This window comes from Haliotis asinina, chromosome 6 (genome assembly GCF_037392515.1).
Source record: "Haliotis asinina isolate JCU_RB_2024 chromosome 6, JCU_Hal_asi_v2, whole genome shotgun sequence".
NCBI lineage: Eukaryota > Metazoa > Mollusca > Gastropoda > Lepetellida > Haliotidae > Haliotis > Haliotis asinina.
The window spans coordinates 28,282,849-28,303,495 of record NC_090285.1 but is presented as its reverse complement, the minus strand read 5'-3'; the positions used below and the strand labels follow the sequence as shown (position 1 = coordinate 28,303,495).

The window sequence follows — 20,647 nt, the reverse complement described above, 5'->3', positions numbered from 1 at the left end:
TACAATAATTTAAGTACATTCAGTGATGGCTATGACACATATTTACATCCTGCAACGGGAACATATTCTTCCTTAGACCTGTCACTCACTGATTCAAACGTTTATAATGAATTTGAATGGTCAGTTCATAATGATCTTTGTGTCAGTGACCATTTCCCAACAGTACTTACAGCAATTAACCCTTCCGATGATCCGCCTGTAACAAGATGGATTTTTTCAAATTCCATTTGGTCCTTATTGCATGTCACCTGCATGGAAGAGCTTAAGTCAGACCTTTTCATGGATGTACGTACCTGATCCAGTTAAAATGTTCTCGGACAAATTAGAACATATAGCTGATGAAAATATTCCTATATAAGTCCTCTGTAAAGCTGCACACCCGTACACCATGGCTTAATCATGAATGCAAACAGGCTAGGAAAAAGAGGAAGAAAGCCAAGAAATATTCTCGCCTTCATCCTACTGTACATAACTTAAATGATGTAAAAATCAGCTACGTTAAGGCTAAACGAACGTTTCAACACATTGAACGTCACACTTGGAAAAGAACGTTTCCAAAATAAATTCCCGTACTCCTACGTCAAGGGTATGGAATATGATGCAAAAGTTTAAAGGCAAGGGTTCCAAATGCAGTAGTATTCGGCATCTCAAAAATGCTAATAACATACTAACTGAAAAATCTGATACTGCAAACAAGTTGGGTGAAACTTTGGCTAAACATTCGTCCTCCTCAAATTATCATCCAAAATTCCAGACAAACACACCAAGAAAAGAAAACAGCGAATTTTGATTCTAATAATTATGAAGATTATAATGAGGCATTTTCATTACATGAACTTCATGCTGCGCTATCACAGGCTCACGATACTGCAACAGGACCTGATGATACCCATTACCAACACTTGCCTGAATCCTGTCTCGAAACGTTACTTGGCATTTTTACCATATTTGGATAACGCAACATTTTCCCCCGTCATGGCGAAAAGCCATATTTGTTCCTACTGCAATGCCTGGCAGGGATCATACAGATCCATCAAATTATCGACCCATTTCCTTAACTAGTTGCGTTTGCAAAACCATGGAGCGAATGGTAAATAATACAATGTAGTTTGCGTAAAGACCGAAGCACAAAGACCGAAGCACAACTGACCACGTGGTTCTTTTGGAATCATTTGTTAAAAATTCTTTCATTAGAAAACAACATGCAGTATCAATCGTTTTTTATTTTGAAAAAGCATATGGTACTACTCGGAAGCATGGTATTTTTGAAGATTTACATTCTTTGGGGTTGAGAGGTCGCTTGCCTCAATTTATATCTATTTTTTTAACTGACAGACAGTTTCAAGTACGTGTGGTTTCAACCGTCTCAGACTATTTTCATCAAGATCAGGGTGTTCCACAAGGCAGTATTTTGTCTGTGACCTTATTTAGTATTAAAATCAATAGTCTGTCTAAGGTTGTAAGTGATTCAATTGATGGATCACAATTTGTGGATGATTTTATTGTTTCTTGTAGAGGTGGAAATATGCATACAATAGAGCGGCAATTATAAATTTGTCTCAATAAAATTGAAAAATGGTCACTTGAAAATGAGTTTAAATTTTCTATGACAAAAACAAATTGTTTGCATTTCTGCAGAAAGTATAAACCGCATAAAGGTCCAGTATTATTGTTAAATGGCACTCCAATCAAAGTAGTAAAGGAGGCCAAGTTCTTGGGGCTTATTTTCGACTCACGTCTAACTTTTCTACCCCACATTAAATCCCTTAAACCTAAATGCCTGAAAGCACGTGATCTGTTAAAAGTTGTTTCCAGTTCTAAGTGGGGAGGAGACCACAGTGCTCTACTCTACCTATACAGATCTCTCATCCGTTCGACACTTGATTATGGCTCCATCCGTTTATGGTGGAGCCTGTAAAAGCAACATCAAAATACTTGATTCTATCCACCATCAAGGTCTAAGACTTTGTCTTGGGTCATTTAGAACCTCTCCTATTGACCGTCTTTACGTTGAGGTCGATGAGCCATCTCTTACTCAACTACGTATAAAACTCTCCTTACAGCATATAACAAAACTATACTCTAATGAGGCCAACCCTGCATTTAACTGTCCTTTATTCCTCTTTATGAGGATCTATACAATAAAAAGTCTTCTCTAGTTTCGCCTCTGGGAGTAAGAGTGAAACCTTTTCATTCTGCTGGCGGCATTGAGCTAGTCAATATATCTCCTTCCCGTCTTCTTTCGTCTCCTCTTTGGCAGCTAGTTAGACCCGAAGTTGACACTGACGAGGTTTAAAAAACGGAAACAAGTGAATTACAATATCAACAAGAACACAGTCAATTAAAAATTAACTATAGTACATACAAATCTTTGTTTACGTCCAAGGATGGTGGCGCAGTTGCTTGTGCCACTGTCATTGGATCCAGAAAATATCTTTCAGATTACCGGGTAACCGTTTTATTTTCACAGCGGAAGCAAACGCTATATTAACGGCTCTTAAATATACTGAAAGACATCCTCGACATAAACAGTCTATAACCTACTCAGACTCTCTTTCTTGCCTCCAGGCTATTAAAAACCTGCCATGTAAACGTCGATTTTTAATAGAAATTATAGAATTGTATAATGATCTTGCTACTGGTCAATACGACATCGTGTTTTGTTGGTTACCAAGCCATGTAGGCATTTCTGGTAGCACAATGGCTGATCTTGCTGCCAAGGCAGCACTCAACAAATCTGTGACACCACTTATTCCATACTCTGATTATAAAGCTACAATTAGATCGTATATCCGTGATCTGATGCAAAAGAAGTGGGACACCCAAGTGGGTGGAAATAAATTACATGCAATAAAACCTTATATTGGGTATACCCACTTAGGTTGTCAGTCCAGATTTGAAGAGGTCACTTTGCGGCGATGTCGTATTGGCCATACGAGATATACTCATGAATACCTTTTGAAAGGCGAGGATCCTCCGTTCTGCATCCCATGTGATGAAAGAATCACAGTCAAGCATATAGTATTCCCAGAAATTATTGAGAATCATGTTGCGTCATGTAACTCATTACGTTTATTAACTTCTGGCGTTTTACTTATATAAACATGTTAAAACATCATCCTTTTACAGTCTCAGTCCTGTTTTAGTACTTTGTTAGACCTCCTCGCTCAGCAATGCATGCCTGAATACGCCTAGGCACACTACCCATCAAAGTTTGTAGGTAATCGTGTGACAGGGTATCCCAATATTGGACCACCTCGGCCTTCATATCTTCAATATTTCTCAGTCCCTTTTGGTTTATTCTGTCCTTCATGACTCCCCACACATTCTCAATTGGGTTTTGGTCTGGGCTGTAACTGGGCCAGTCTAAAACTTGAACATTTTCGCCCGACAACCACTGTTTTGTGTAGCGCACAGTGTGTTTTGGGTCATTATCATGCTGGAAAATCCAATCATCTTCATACAATATTTGTGCTGTCGGAAGAAAGCGACCATTTAGAATGTCAACGTATCTTTCTTTTGTCAAGTTTCCCGTGAAAACACACAACGGCGTCACTCCGCGAGCCGATATGCCACCCCACATGTGAAACTTCAGGCTATGTTTTGGTTAGATAGGTTTGACAGTATCTTTGGTCCAAATTTTCACACAATTAGGGAAAAGCCAAACAGAACTTTCATCCAAAAAGGAAACATTATCCCAATCTTGATTTTCATGAGCCCGACACCAGTCTAAACGTTTTTCCTTTTGTGCATCTTTCATCAACGGCGAGGGAATTCCACGTTTTTTCACCCAATTAAGTCTCTGTAATTCCTGCCTAACTGTTTCATTGCATACCTGAGGACTTCCTCTGCTAATCATTTCATTTCTGATGTTCTCAACACTTTTCAATTTGCCCCTACTCACAATCTGCCCAAGTCTTCGGCGATCCACAACACTGAATTTCCTAGGCCGACCTGCCCCTGCTTTGTGCTCTATCCCGGTTCCTGTTTGAATATTCTTCAAAGTTCTGTATACTGTAGACAGAGGAATACCATGTCTACAAGCTAACACTTTAGCATCAGCCTCACCCCTTTCAAAATCATCTAGAATGAGCTGTCTTTTCTCTCTTGCTGTAAATTCTGCCATGTCAACACAGGAAGCCGTCTGCTCAGACAAGGGAGATAACTCTTGACGTAATGAGCTGCCTTCTAAGCCTTCAAGAGTTGTCTCCCTTATTTAGTATGCTTAGTGCATAGTGAAAGCCCTTTTTCCAATCTTAGCATCATTAGAAAAAAAACAAAGATTTTCTCAATAATTTCTGGGAACACTGTATCCTGCTTGACTGTGTTGAGTATTCCATCACAAGGGATCAGTATTTTAATTCACGAACCATGAAGGATCTTTTTAGCAATGTTAGTCCTCGTTTAATCATTGCATTTTTATAGGAATGAGATTTGTTGAATGAATTGTAAATACATAAAGTATTTTATGATTGGAAGATTAAATTAGTAACTCAAATCGTCAGTGGCTGTACCCTCAAAGGGGGTTGAAGAACTGTAAAAACATTGTCCTCATGAGAGGGTATTTAAGTCCCAAAACATTTGATGTAAATTTAAGTTTTCCAGGTTTTTAATCGTAGAATAAGTGTTCTTTTATTGTATGGCTAGATTTGTCTAAATTGCTAACAGCTGAGGGGATGATGTAAATCCAACTAGAGTCCATGCAGGAAGCAAATGTACTTTAAGTCCCCATGGTCCTTAGTAAGGTGTTCTACCTTCAGTTCTGGGCACCCTATAGTTCATTTTTATACTGTATTGTCCTCTATAGATACATTGTTTTAGGTCTAACCACTAGTGTTACGCTTTACTCTGTGATATACTAGTTAGTTTTACTGTCCTTCGTTGACAGGTTTTTACAATGTATGTGCTATTAATTTATTTGTATTTTTATAATTAATCGTTCTCGTCACGATATTTCTGCAATGATGCCGATGTGACGTTAAGTATTAACTCACTCACTCACGCGTGGATGGTTCTCAAAGTCAATGAAAAAGACTCTTTTTGAAGAAAATGATAATATACTGAGGGCTGCAAGGGCGTGCACATATTTCAAACTGCCGGCCCGATGCAATAACAATCGGCGCTAGGCCTCCGGGCCGGCGATTATTTCGAACGCTGCAGCGTTGTGTTGGTAGAATATGGGCCCAGCGACCACTGCGTGGAATTGGCCTCCACATTGCAACATCGTAGGAACCTTCTACAGTGATCATTACCACAACGCTGTTTATTGGTACAGTATCATTTTGCTGATAAAACACGCGTGTATTGCAGTGTGCTTCAACTTTCATCAAGAGTTTTTATTACTTTTTTTTTTTTGAACAAACACAACCTGTGTACTTTCTTTTGTTCGTCAGTTTGTTCTTATATTCGGAGGCCTTCATATCATTACGTCAAAAGCGTGAATGAAGTAAACAGTCCAAAGGTACATTATGATTTTTCTAGATTTTCTTCAAAGACAAATATGATTTCTGAGGCACTCTATGATAAATATTTGATTGCTAATCTAAAAAGGTTCTTTTATCTACTGAATTTAACGCCGAAGTATTTATTATTGTCTACGATGTCATTTTCGATATTTACCTGATACAAATATAACCAAATGATTGGGGTGGCCCGCTTTAAAGGAAGAGAGCTATTCTGACGATATATCGTAGTATCAATAATAGTGATACTTTATCCAACGATAAATGAATCGATACTTTTTCGTATCGTGATGCGTATCTTTAACCTTCAAATTGTTACTTTTCACTAGAAATTGACTTTTATGTCAATATTTACATGGTTACTTGACATAAAATATACATTTTGAAAGAAAATAACTAAAGATTGCATACCGTGATGTGCATCGAATCGAAGGATATCTTTCCAAGATATCGCAATATGTATCGTATCGTCAATTTTCGGTATCGTAACACTTTTAATTTATAGACACAACTGATCTATTTGCATAATTTGTACTAACTAAATTACCCATAACATCACATTTTACTCTATGTCATAACACTTTCAAGAAAGGTACATACCTTGAAAACGAATGCTGAAAGGCGAAACACTACAACGCGGTTTTCTTTGTGATCCAGACACATGTAATAGTACTTTCGTTTTCGATTTCAGGGGTTGAAAGACAGGATATTAAACCTCAATTACACTTTTTAAAACAACTGAACCTTGCACAATAAGTATGTATATCATATAGATCCTATTTTAGGAAATGATAGCATTCACTTTCGACTGACGAACGATACCGAAATGGAAAGTAAGAAATATTCGAACAATGATTAATATGTTAATAACCAAGAGGACGTTTCCGTAAAAAAATTAAATCGTAACCAAAATTTGAAGAAAACAAACTATTACCAACATAAGTAACGTAGGCTTACATACTTTCAATATCAGGCGTCTTGAGAGACAGTGCAGACATGTTTCATTGAAGCACTGTTTCTGACGTGTGAAACAGCCTTCTCTGCTCCATCTACACCCGAGACTGACCATATTCGTGCGCAGTATCTGTTCTGCTAAAAAGAGAGAGTACATGTGAGAATATATGTAGCTAACATGGCAAGTTCAGTGATCCGGCGGTTGTTAGGCCGATCTGAGGTGAAACATGTGGCTGATCTGGTCAACAGAAAAGGATAGAACCTATCCCTCCGCTGCTACGACGCTGGCTTCTCTACGTGGTGGGCAGTGGTAAGGAACGACGGCCTGATCATTGGCGAGTCTCTACTGACATTGGTTCAAAATATAACTCATCCCTGCTTTCCCAGTATACTGTAGTAGCACTCTACCGTCATACATTCCTGCCCCCAATCGCCAGAAATAGTGTTAGCCTCAACTTTCGGCCTTCAAACTTCAGACTTGACTAAGGAATACTGACTAAGGTATTGACTAGAAAAAACATCACCTAGTTATTTAAATCGTATAGTATGATTGAACAGATGAAAGTACTGGTAAACACATATAAGATGATCCACAACCTGACTTATGACCCCAATTTGCATACTTGGGAACGCCCCACAGAACGATCCACTTGAAACAAGAGGGAAACAGGTTGTCTGATAAATATCGAGAAGTTAATTTTCCCTGTGCGTTTCACGCATGAATTGTTATAGCACACTCGATTTGGGAGCAGGTACAATCCCAACGAATTTAATCAACACAATATACTGAGCAAATATGTTTAGGACCACCGATCCATTTCACAAAGCAAATGACATTTTCCTGGGGTTTTTTTTAACAAAATTGGTGTGTGTTTTTTAACGCTACATAAACTTTATGCAAATTGCGGGCTGCACACCGGTCGAAATCATCAAGTTTGTAACTGCAAGTTTTGGGTTTGCGTAACTTGGTGGGACTGATAAATGTAGGTCCACTCGCACTCCTACCACCTTCTGCCTTAATGCGCTTCAAAGTTGCCGTTGAGAGTCCAGTAGCAAGGCTACTTTGTAAAAGAGAATCTGCTTTGGTTGCACAATGTTTGTCCATATACATGATAACATTATATGCTATCTCCCTTGCCCGAGAATGAACTATTTGCCCATGTTTTCCTAACTTGGACATTTTTTACTACAACTGAAATCTGTTTGACAGTATTGACACAGGTGTAAAACAGTAGCGAGACTGGTGTTACACAGCAGCGAGACAGGTGTTAATCAGTAGCGGTGTTGATTTCATGTCACGGTTAGCATGTATTGCACGTGCACAGACATTTTTTTACTACAACTGAAATCTGTTTAACGGTCTTGAGACAGGTGTAAAACAGTAGCGAGACAGGTGTTAATCAGTAGCGGTGTTGATTTCATGTCACGGTTAGCATGTACTGCACGTGCACAATCGTCAAGCTACTTGTAGCAGCCACGTGTACTCGCCCAATTCGTTGTACCGTCTCTCTTGTCACAAATGCGTTTAGTGCGCGGGATCATCTAATATGTGTCTAGCAGTAGGTGAGTATGGATTTACAGCAGTTTTAAGCAATTTCTGCAATATCACCAGAAATGGGCTTTACACACTGTACCAACCACTAGGCTGTCTCCCAAGATATAGAAACAGAGTTTGGAAGGTTTGTCAGCTGTCACGTGACATAAACTGCGTTACTCTCCGATGTGTAAACATGGCATGAAACATTCAGGGCGATTTCCTTTTATATTCAGTTTCCTGAAAACGATCCCATATCTGTGGCTGATTCCTTATTATTTTTTACTGAACGGTAAAGAATCACTTCAGCATAACAAGAGCAGTTCTGGGTATATATCTAGGTATATATTATAAGGTGTTTATTTGTTGAATGGACCACACAGCCAACAAGAAAAATGATTCGTAAAGTTTATAGAGTTACCTGTCTGGTTCTTTTGCTTTGTTTTCACAAACATAAACATCAATCAACGATTTGGCAACATAAACTAGTAAAACACATATAGTTCTTGTGTAGGATGCAGGGCCAAAACACAAAGTCTATTTTTAGATGAAGGTGTCGGCCTGTATCTAGACTACCTTAAGTGTTATGTCAAAGGATGTAAAAGTTGCTTCCAAGTTTTCAAATGGGGAAAAGGATGCCTTTGGTGTGATCCGCTCAACAAGACTGTCCTCGTGACTCAATCTCCTCTTCCTTCTGGAAGGACATGCACATGACGGAATCCTGGTGGTGTCATTTCGGCTATATATTGCTTCATCCCCTGCCTCTTGAAGCTAAGTTTCAGTTAAGAATAAAACATCAATGTCATATTCAGTAAGCATGTCAGCTATTTCTGTGGATTTATTTTTGGAAAACTGAACACTCCAGAACACAGCATTGAGTAAACAGTTTGAACTATTACTGGTTTTGTTTTGTATCCGTTCGTGGTTAGTTGCATGGACTGTACATAGATTGTTCACTTCCCGTCCAAATCTACAACATCTTTTTCTTATTTTCCCCTTCACATATAATGTGTTTATAATGGCTGGCGGACGATGAAGTTGGTGTACTGATTGTCTGATTGACAACTGCATGTCTCAGGAGTACACGGGTGACTGATTGGTCACCATTGTTCCATCCTCTCACGCTCTTGTCTTACTATCAGAGCATGGATACTGATTAGCAAGACATTTGAGATCACAGAGAAACACAAACAGCATAAAACTACCCATAGCTTTTCAAATCATGCACTAAACCAAAATATTTAATGACATAAACCTAAGCATGTAACATTTAATTTCCTTAAATACCCGTGTTAACTCTAGCACTTGGATAGTGTAGCCTCTTTATTGTATATAGGTTCCTGGGTATTGTCACTTGGGCAGTCACGGGCTTGGCCTGTAATTGGGGTTTTATTGTTCTCTGGGGTCACGTGATCGTTTTAGTCATGTGAGGTCAAACTTCAAACGTTTGGCTCATCAGCAGACTATTTCTCCCTTCTGCCAGTGAGCACATGTTCTGCGCGAGGGAACATAGGGTAAGTTCATGTATTACTTTATCTGGAATCTTAGGTTGACCATTATGTATTTTAGGCCTTGCTATATATGTAGCATTGTAGTAAGTAGTGTATTATGTTGTATGGTAGTGTTTATTCAACTTACCCGTGTACTTGATAGAGGTATAGACAAAGTGTATTGCACAGGATATAAATTTACATTTTGTATGTGTAAACAGGTTAGAAGTATCTTTTATATCATGTATGTATTTCCGGAAGTGTATAACATGATCTGTACATGCTAAGAATGAAGATTTTATGGATATCAACTTCTTTATTATGAGAACACAACGTTTCGGAGTTAATGCTTACTCCTTCATCAGGTGATTGAGAATGGGGTACAGAGCTATATTTATATGTACAGGTAAAACAATAACAAAGTAACAAGTGGAATGAATTAACGAAAGCTGGAAGCCAGTATAAACCATCACTGATAGGAAGCTGACAGGTATGATAACAATGATGGAGGCCAATGGTATTACAGATGAAAGGATATGTATACATAACACGGATAGGGGATCAGGACGATGTACATGATTGGGGATAAACTATGGAAGTGAATGGTGATACATCACGCATGATTGGATGATGTTTACCAGAGGACCAGGGAGGCAAGTGTTTCAATCTTTTCATATTCACCATCACATCATGTGCCCGTTACAACATGCATCTCAGGACACAAATTTTTCCATAATTCTGTATACATGTATATAGATACTTTTCGCATTCATTACCTATGTAATCAATATCAATGATTTCAAACATTAATTTATTCTTTATATATACAATTAGGAACGTGGACATCATCATCCTGGGGGCAGAAATGGACCATGAAGTCCCCCAGAGACAGTGACGACTACCAAGAAGACTCTCCATGTACAGAAGTGGACCCAGGAGGGAGGGAGGGAGGACGAGTGCCACGAAGCCGACAGAGGATCAGGGAGGCAAGTGTTTCAATCTTTTCATGTTCACCATGACGTCATGTGCCAGTTACAACATGCAGTTCAGGATACAAATTTTTCCATAATTCTGTATACATGTATATACATACTTTTGGCATTCATTACAATATCAATGATTTCAAACATTAATTTATTCTTTATATATACAACTAGGACCATGGACATCATCATCCTGGGGGCAAAAATAGACCCAGGAGGGAGGGACGCAGGACCACTGCCATGAAGCTGACAGAGGACCACAAAGGCAAGTAGACATCAATTAACATCAGTTATTTCAAACATTAAACTTCTCATTATCTTTGCTCTCAGCACCATGGACATCATCATCCTGGGGGCAGAAATGGACCATGAAGTCCCCCAGAGGCAGTGACGACTGCTGAGAAGAACTCCATGGACAGAAGTGGACGAAGCTGACAGAGGACCACAAAGGCAAGTAGACATCAATTAACATCAGTTATTTCAAACATTAAACTTCTCATTATCTTTGCTCTCAGCACCATGGACATCATCATCCTGGGGGCAGAAATGGACCATGAAGTCCCCCAGAGGCAGTGACGACTGCCGAGAAGAACTCCATGGACAGAAGTGGACCCAGGAGGGAGGGAGGGAGGACGAGTGCCACGAAGCCGACAGAGGATCAGGGAGGCAAGTGTTTCAATCTTTTCATCTTCACCATGACGTCATGTGCCCGTTACAACATGCAGTTCAGGATACAAATTTTTCCATAATTCTGTATACATGTATATACATACTTTTGGCATTCATTACCTATGCAATCAATACCAATGACTTCAAACATTAATTTATTCTTTATATATACAATTAGGACCATGGACATCATCATCCTGGGCGCAAAAATAGACCAAGGAGGGAGGGACGCAGGACCACTGCCACGAAGCTGACAGAGGACCACAAAGGCAAGTAGACATCAATTAACATCAGTTATTTCAAACATAAAACTTCTCATTATCTTTGCTCTCAGCACCATGGACATCATCATCCTGGGGGCAGAAATGCACCATGAAGTCCCCCAGAGGCAGTGACGACTGCCGAGAAGAACTCCATGGACAGAAGTGGACCCAGGAGGGAGGGAGGGAGGACGAGTGCCATGAAGCCGACAGAGGATCAGGGAGGCAAGTGTTTCAATCTTTTCATGTTCACCATGACGTCAAGTGCCCGTTACAACATGCAGTTCAGGATACAAATTTTTCCATAATTCTGTATACATGTATATACATACTTTTGGCATTCATTACCTATGTAATCAAAATCAATGATTTCAAACATTAATTTATTCTTTATATATACAATTAGGACCATGGACATCATCATCCTGGGGGCAGGACCACTGCCACGAAGCTGACAGAGGACCACAAAGGCAAGTAGACATCAATTAACATCAGTTATTTCAAACATTAAACTTCTCATTATCTTTGCTCTCAGCACCATGGACATCATCATCCTGGGGGCAGAAATGGACCATGAAGTCCCCCAGAGGCAGTGACGACTGCCGAGAAGAACTCCATGGACAGAAGTGGACGAAGCTGACAGAGGACCACAAAGGCAAGTAGTAGACATCAATTAACATCAGTTATTTCAAACATTAAACTTTTCATTATCTTTGCTCTCAGCACCATGGACATCATCATCCTGGGGGCAGAAATGGACCATGAAGTCCCCCAGAGGCAGTGACGACTGCCGAGAAGAACTCCATGGACAGAAGTGGACCCAGGAGGGAGGGAGGGAGGACGAGTGCCACGAAGCCGACAGAGGATCAGGGAGGCAAGTGTTTCAATCTTTTCATGTTCACCATGACGTCATGTGCCCGTTACAACATGCAGTTCAGGATACAAATTTCTCCATAGTTCTGTATACATGTATATACATACTTTTGGCATTCATTACCTATGTAATCAATATCAATGATTTCAAACATTAATTTATTCTTTATATATACAATTAGGACCATGGACATCATCATCCTGGGGGCAAAAATGGACCCAGGAGGGAGGGACGAAGGACCACTGCCACGAAGCTGACAGAGGACCACAAAGGCAAGTAGACATCAATTAACATCAGTTATTTCAAACATTAAACTTCTCATTATCTTTGCTCTCAGCACCATGGACATCATCATCCTGGGGGCAGAAATGGACCATGAAGTCCCCCAGAGGCAGTGACGACTACCAAGAAGACTCTACATGGACAGAAGTGGACCCAGGAGGGAGGGAGGGAGGACGAGTGCCACGAAGCCGACAGAGGATCAGGGAGGCAAGTGTTTCAATCTTTTCATGTTCACCATGACATCATGTGCCCGTTACAACATGCAGTTCAGGATACAAATTTTTCCATAATTCTGTATACATGTATATACATACTTTTGGCATTCATTACCTATGTAATCAATATCAATGATTTCAAACATTAATTTATTCTTTATATATACAATTAGGACCATGGACATCATCATCCTGGTTGCAAAAATGGACCCAGGAGGGAGGGACGAAGGACCACTGCCACGAAGCTGACAGAGGACCACAAAGGCAAGTAGACATCAATTAACATCAGTTATTTCAAACATTAAACTTTTCATTATCTTTGCTCTCAGCACCATGGACATCATCATCCTGGGGGCAAAAATGGAAGAGTCAGTGACGACTGCCGAGAAGAACTCCATGGACAGAAGTGGACCCAGGAGGGAGGGAGGGAGGACGAGTGCCACGAAGCCGACAGAGGATCAGGGAGGCAAGTGTTTCAATCTTTTCATGTTCACCATGACGTCATGTGCCTGTTACAACATGCAGTTCAGGATACAAATTTCTCCATAATTCTGTATACATGTATATACATACTTTTGGCATTCATTACCTATGTAATCAATATCAATGATTTCAAACATTAATTTATTCTTTATATATACAATTAGGACCATGGACATCATCATCCTGGGGGCAAAAATAGACCCAGGAGGGAGGGACGAAGGACCACTGCCACGAAGCTGACAGAGGACCACAAAGGCAAGTAGACATCAATTCACATCAGTTATTTCAAACATTAAACTTCTCATTATCTTTGCTCTCAGCACCATGGACATCATCATCCTGGGGGCAGAAATGGACCATGAAGTCCCCCAGAGGCAGTGACGACTGCCGAGAAGAACTCCATGGACAGAAGTGGACGAAGCTGACAGAGGACCACAAAGGCAAGTAGACATCAATTAACATCAGTTATTTCAAACATTAAACTTCTCATTATCTTTGCTCTCAGCACCATGGACATCATCATCCTGGGGGCAGAAATGGACCATGAAGTCCCCCAGAGGCAGTGACGACTGCCGAGAAGAACTCCATGGACAGAAGTGGACGAAGCTGACAGAGGACCACAAAGGCAAGTAGACATCAATTAACATCAGTTATTTCAAACATTAAACTTTTCATTATCTTTGCTCTCAGCACCATGGACATCATCATCCTGGGGGCAGAAATGGAAGACGCAGTGACGACTGCCGAGAAGAACTCCATGGACAGAAGTGGACCCAGGAGGGAGGGAGGGAGGACGAGTGCCACGAAGCCGACAGAGGATCAGGGAGGCAAGTGTTTCAATCTTTTCATGTTCACCATGACGTCATGTGCCCGTTACAACATGCAGTTCAGGATACAAATTTTTCCATAATTCTGTATACATGTATATACATACTTTTGGCATTCATTACCTATGTAATCAATATCAATGATTTCAAACATTAATTTATTCTTTATATATACAATTAGGACCATGGACATCATCATCCTGGTTGCAAAAATGGACCCAGGAGGGAGGGACGAAGGACCACTGCCACGAAGCTGACAGAGGACCACAAAGGCAAGTAGACATCAATTAACATCAGTTATTTCAAACATTAAACTTCTCATTATCTTTGCTCTCAGCACCATGGACATCATCATCCTGGGGGCAGAAATGGACCATGAAGTCCCCAAGAGGCAGTGACGACTGCCGAAAAGAACTCCATGGACAGAAGTGGACGAAGCTGACAGAGGACCACAAAGGCAAGTAGACATCAATTAACATCAGTTATTTCAAACATTAAACTTTTCATTATCTTTGCTCTCAGCACCATGGACATCATCATCCTGGGGGCAAAAATGGAAGAGGCAGTGACGACTGCCGAGAAGAACTCCATGGACAGAAGTGGACCCAGGAGGGAGGGAGGGAGGACGAGTGCCACGAAGCCGACAGAGGATCAGGGAGGCAAGTGTTTCAATCTTTTCATGTTCACCATGACGTCATGTGCCTGTTACAACATGCAGTTCAGGATACAAATTTCTCCATAGTTCTGTATACATGTATATACATACTTTTGGCATTCATTACCTATGTAATCAATATCAATGATTTCAAACATTAATTTATTCTTTATATATACAACTAGGACCATGGACATCATCATCCTGGGGGCAAAAATGGACCCAGGAGGGAGGGACGAAGGACCACTGCCACGAAGCTGACAGAGGACCACAAAGGCAAGTAGACATCAATTAACATCAGTTATTTCAAACATTAAACTTCTCATTATCTTTGCTCTCAGCACCATGGACATCATCATCCTGGGGGCAGAAATGCACCATGAAGTCCCCAGGAGGCAGTGACGACTGCCGAAAAGAACTCCATGGACAGAAGTGGACGAAGCTGACAGAGGACCACAAAGGCAAGTAGACATCAATTAACATCAGTTATTTCAAACATTAAACTTTTCATTATCTTTGCTCTCAGCACCATGGACATCATCATCCTGGGGGCAAAAATGGAAGAGTCAGTGACGACTGCCGAGAAGAACTCCATGGACAGAAGTGGACCCAGGAGGGAGGGAGGGAGGACGAGTGCCACGAAGCCGACAGAGGATCAGGGAGGCAAGTGTTTCAATCTTTTCATGTTCACCATGACGTCATGTGCCTGTTACAACATGCAGTTCAGGATACAAATTTCTCCATAATTCTGTATACATGTATATACATACTTTTGGCATTTACTACCTATGTAATCAATATCAATGATTTCAAACATTAATTTATTCTTTATATATACAATTAGGACCATGGACATCATCATCCTGGGGGCAAAAATAGACCCAGGAGGGAGGGACGAAGGACCACTGCCACGAAGCTGACAGAGGACCACAAAGGCAAGTAGACATCAATTCACATCAGTTATTTCAAACATTAAACTTCTCATTATCTTTGCTCTCAGCACCATGGACATCATCATCCTGGGGGCAGAAATGGACCATGAAGTCCCCCAGAGGCAGTGACGACTGCCGAGAAGAACTCCATGGACAGAAGTGGACGAAGCTGACAGAGGACCACAAAGGCAAGTAGACATCAATTAACATCAGTTATTTCAAACATTAAACTTCTCATTATCTTTGCTCTCAGCACCATGGACATCATCATCCTGGGGGCAGAAATGGACCATGAAGTCCCCCAGAGGCAGTGACGACTGCCGAAAAGAACTTCATGGACAGAAGTGGACGAAGCTGACAGAGGACCACAAAGGCAAGTAGACATCAATTAACATCAGTTATTTCAAACATTAAACTTTTCATTATCTTTGCTCTCAGCACCATGGACATCATCATCCTGGGGGCAGAAATGGAAGACGCAGTGACGACTGCCGAGAAGAACTCCATGGACAGAAGTGGACCCAGGAGGGAGGGAGGGAGGACGAGTGCCACGAAGCCGACAGAGGATCAGGGAGGCAAGTGTTTCAATCTTTTCATGTTCACCATGACGTCATGTGCCCGTTACAACATGCAGTTCAGGATACAAATTTTTCTATAACTCTGTATACATGTATATACATACTTTTGGCATTCATTACCTATGTAATCAATATCAATGATTTCAAACATTAATTTATTCTTTATATATACAATTAGGACCATGGACATCATCATCCTGGGCGCAAAAATAGACCCAGGAGGGAGGGACGAAGGACCACTGCCACGAAGCTGACAGAGGACCACAAAGGCAAGTAGACATCAATTAACATCAGTTATTTCAAACATTAAACTTCTCATTTTCTTTGCTCTCAGCACCATGGACATCATCATCCTGGGGGCAGAAATGGACCATGAAGTCCCCCAGAGGCAGTGACGACTGCCGAGAAGAACTCCATGGACAGAAGTGGACCCAGGAGGGAGGGAGGGAGGACGAGTGCCACGAAGCCGACAGAGGATCAGGGAGGCAAGTGTTTCAATCTTTTCATGTTCACCATGACGTCATGTGCCTGTTACAACATGCAGTTCAGGATACAAATTTTTCCATAATTCTGTATACATGTATATACATACTTTTGGCATTCATTACCTATGCAATCAATATCAATGATTTCAAACATTAATTTATTCTTTATATATACAATTAGGACCATGGACATCATCATCCTGGGCGCAAAAATCGACCCAGGAGGGAGGGACGCAGGACCACTGCCACGAAGCTGACAGAGGACCACAAAGGCAAGTAGACATCAATTAACATCAGTTATTTCAAACATTAAACTTCTCATTATCTTTGCTCTCAGCACCATGGACATCATCATCCTGGGGGCAGAAATGGACCATGAAGTCCCCCAGAGGCAGTGACGACTGCCGAGAAGAACTCCATGGACAGAAGTGGACCCAGGAGGGAGGGAGGGAGGACGAGTGCCACGAAGCCGACAGAGGATCAGGGAGGCAAGTGTTTCAATCTTTTCATGTTCACCACGACGTCATGTGCCCGTTACAACATGCAGTTCAGGATACAAATTTTTCCATAATTCTGTATACATGTATATACATACTTTTGGCATTCATTACCTATGTAATCAATATCAATGATTTCAAACATTAATTTATTCTTTATATATAAAATTAGGACCATGGACATCATCATCCTGGGGGCAAAAATGGACCCAGGAGGGAGGGACGAAGGACCACTGCCACGAAGCTGACAGAGGACCACAAAGGCAAGTAGACATCAATTAACATCAGTTATTTCAAACATTAAACTTCTCATTATCTTTGCTCTCAGCACCATGGACATCATCATCCTGGGGGCAGAAATGGACCATGAAGTCCCCCAGAGGCAGTGACGACTGCCGAGAAGAACTCCATGGACAGAAGTGGACGAAGCTGACAGAGGACCACAAAGGCAAGTAGACATCAATTAACATCAGTTATTTCAAACATTAAACTTCTCATTATCTTTGCTCTCAGCACCATGGACATCATCATCCTGGGGGCAGAAATGGACCATGAAGTCCCCCAGAGGCAGTGACGACTGCCGAGAAGAACTCCATGGACAGAAGTGGACCCAGGAGGGAGGGAGGGAGGACGAGTGCCACGAAGCCGACAGAGGATCAGGGAGGCAAGTGTTTCAATCTTTTCATGTTCACCATGACGTCATGTGCCCGTTACAACATGCAGTTCAGGACACAAATTTTTCCATAATTCTGTATACATGTATATACATACTTTTGGCATTCATTACCTATGTAATCAATATCAATGATTTCAAACATTAATTTATTCTTTATATATACAATTAGGACCATGGACATCATCATCCTGGGGGCAAAAATGGACCCAGGAGGGTGGGACGAAGGACCACTGCCACGAAGCTGACAGAGGACCACAAAGGCAAGTAGACATCAATTAACATCAGTTATTTCAAACATTAAACTTCTCATTATCTTTGCTCTCAGCACCATGGACATCATCATCCTGGGGGCAGAAATGGACCATGAAGTCCCCCAGAGGCAGTGACGACTGCCGAGAAGAACTCCATGGACAGAAGTGGACCCAGGAGGGAGGGAGGGAGGACGAGTGCCACGAAGCCGACAGAGGATCAGGGAGGCAAGTGTTTCAATCTTTTCATGTTCACCACGACGTCATGTGCCCGTTACAACATGCAGTTCAGGATACAAATTTTTCCATAATTCTGTATACATGTATATACATACTTTTGGCATTCATTACCTATGTAATCAATATCAATGATTTCAAACATTAATTTATTCTTTATATATACAATTAGGACCATGGACATCATCATCCTGGGGGCAAAAATGGACCCAGGAGGGAGGGACGAAGGACCACTGCCACGAAGCTGACAGAGGACCACAAAGGCAAGTAGACATCAATTAACATCAGTTCTTTCAAACATTAAACTTCTCATTATCTTTGCTCTCAGCACCATGGACATCATCATCCTGGGGGCAGAAATGGACCATGAAGTCCCCCAGAGGCAGTGACGACTGCCGAGAAGAACTGCATGGACAGAAGTGGACGAAGCTGACAGAGGACCACAAAGGCAAGTAGACATCAATTAACATCAGTTATTTCAAACATTAAACTTCTCATTATCTTTGCTCTCAGCACCATGGACATCATCATCCTGGGGGCAGAAATGGACCATGAAGTCCCCCAGAGGCAGTGACGACTGCCGAGAAGAACTCCATGGACAGAAGTGGACCCAGGAGGGAGGGAGGGAGGACGAGTGCCACGAAGCCGACAGAGGATCAGGGAGGCAAGTGTTTCAATCTTTTCATGTTCACCACGACGTCATGTGCCCGTTACAACATGCAGTTCAGGATACAAATTTTTCAATAATTCTGTATACATGTATATACATACTTTTGGCATTCATTACCTATGTAATCAATATCAATGATTTCAAACATTAATTTATTCTTTATATATACAATTAGGACCATGGACATCATCATCCTGGGGGCAAAAATGGACCCAGGAGGGAGGGATGAAGGACCACTGCCACGAAGCTGACAGAGGACCACAAAGGCAAGTAGACATCAATTAACATCAGTTCTTTCAAACATTAAACTTCTCATTATCTTTGCTCTCAGCACCATGGACATCATCATCCTGGGGGCAGAAATGGACCATGAAGTCCCCCAGAGGCAGTGACGACTGCCGAGAAGAACTGCATGGACAGAAGTGGACGAAGCTGACAGAGGACCACAAAGGCAAGTAGACATCAATTAACATCAGTTATTTCAAACATTAAACTTCTCATTATCTTTGCTCTCAGCACCATGGACATCATCATCCTGGGGGCAGAAATGGACCATGAAGTCCCCCAGAGGCAGTGACGACTGCCGAGAAGAACTCCATGGACAGAAGTGGACCCAGGAGGGAGGGAGGGAGGACGAGTGCCACGAAGCCGACAGAGGATCAGGGAGGCAAGTGTTTCAATCTTTTCATGTTCACCACGACGTCATGTGCCCGTTACAACATGCAGTTCAGGATACAAATTTTTCCATAATTCTGTATACATGTATATACATACTTTTGGCATTCATTACCTATGTAATCAATATCAATGATTTCAAACATTAATTTATTCTTTATATATAAAATTAGGACCATGGACATCATCATCCTGGGGGCAAAAATGGACCCAGGAGGGAGGGACGAAGGACCACTGCCACGAAGCTGACAGAGGACCACAAAGGCAAGTAGACATCAATTAACATCAGTTATTTCAAACATTAAACTTCTCATTATCTTTGCTCTCAGCACCATGGACATCATCATCCTGGGGGCAGAAATGGACCATGAAGTCCCCCAGAGGCAGTGACGACTGCCGAGAAGAACTCCATGGACAGAAGTGGACGAAGCTGACAGAGGACCACAAAGGCAAGTAGACATCAATTAACATCAGTTATTTCAAACATTAAACTTCTCATTATCTTTGCTCTCAGCACCATGGACATCATCATCCTGGGGGCAGAAATGGACCATGAAGTCCTCCAGAGGCAGTGACGACTGCCGAGAAGAACTCCATGGACAGAAGTGGACCCAGGAGGGAGGGAGGGAGGACGAGTGCCACGAAGCCGACAGAGGATCAGGGAGGCAAGTGTTTCAATCTTTTCATGTTCACCATGACGTCATGTGCCCGTTACAACATGCAGTTCAGGATACAAATTTTTCCATAATTCTGTATACATGTATATACATACTTTTGGCATTCATTACCTATGTAATCAATATCAATGATTTCAAACATTAATTTATTCTTTATATATACAATTAGGACCATGGACATCATCATCCTGGGGGCAAAAATGGACCCAGGAGGGAGGGACGAAGGACCACTGCCACGAAGCTGACAGAGGACCACAAAGGCAAGTAGACATCAATTAACATCA

The 20,647-nt window shown here is 41.4% G+C and overlaps 1 long non-coding RNA gene across 1 annotated transcript in view; it reads right to left on the bottom strand.

The window, feature by feature from the left end:
• Positions 1-2,083: 2,083 nt before the first annotated feature.
• The window catches only part of LOC137288069 (uncharacterized), a 180,113-nt gene continuing 161,549 nt past the window's right edge, over positions 2,084-20,647 (bottom strand). Inside the window, exons 2-3 of the long non-coding RNA XR_010957054.1 lie at positions 6,424-6,554; positions 2,084-2,282 (exon numbers count right to left, since the gene is read on the bottom strand). This is a non-coding gene — a long non-coding RNA (uncharacterized lncRNA). The remainder of the gene's footprint in view (positions 2,283-6,423; positions 6,555-20,647) is intronic.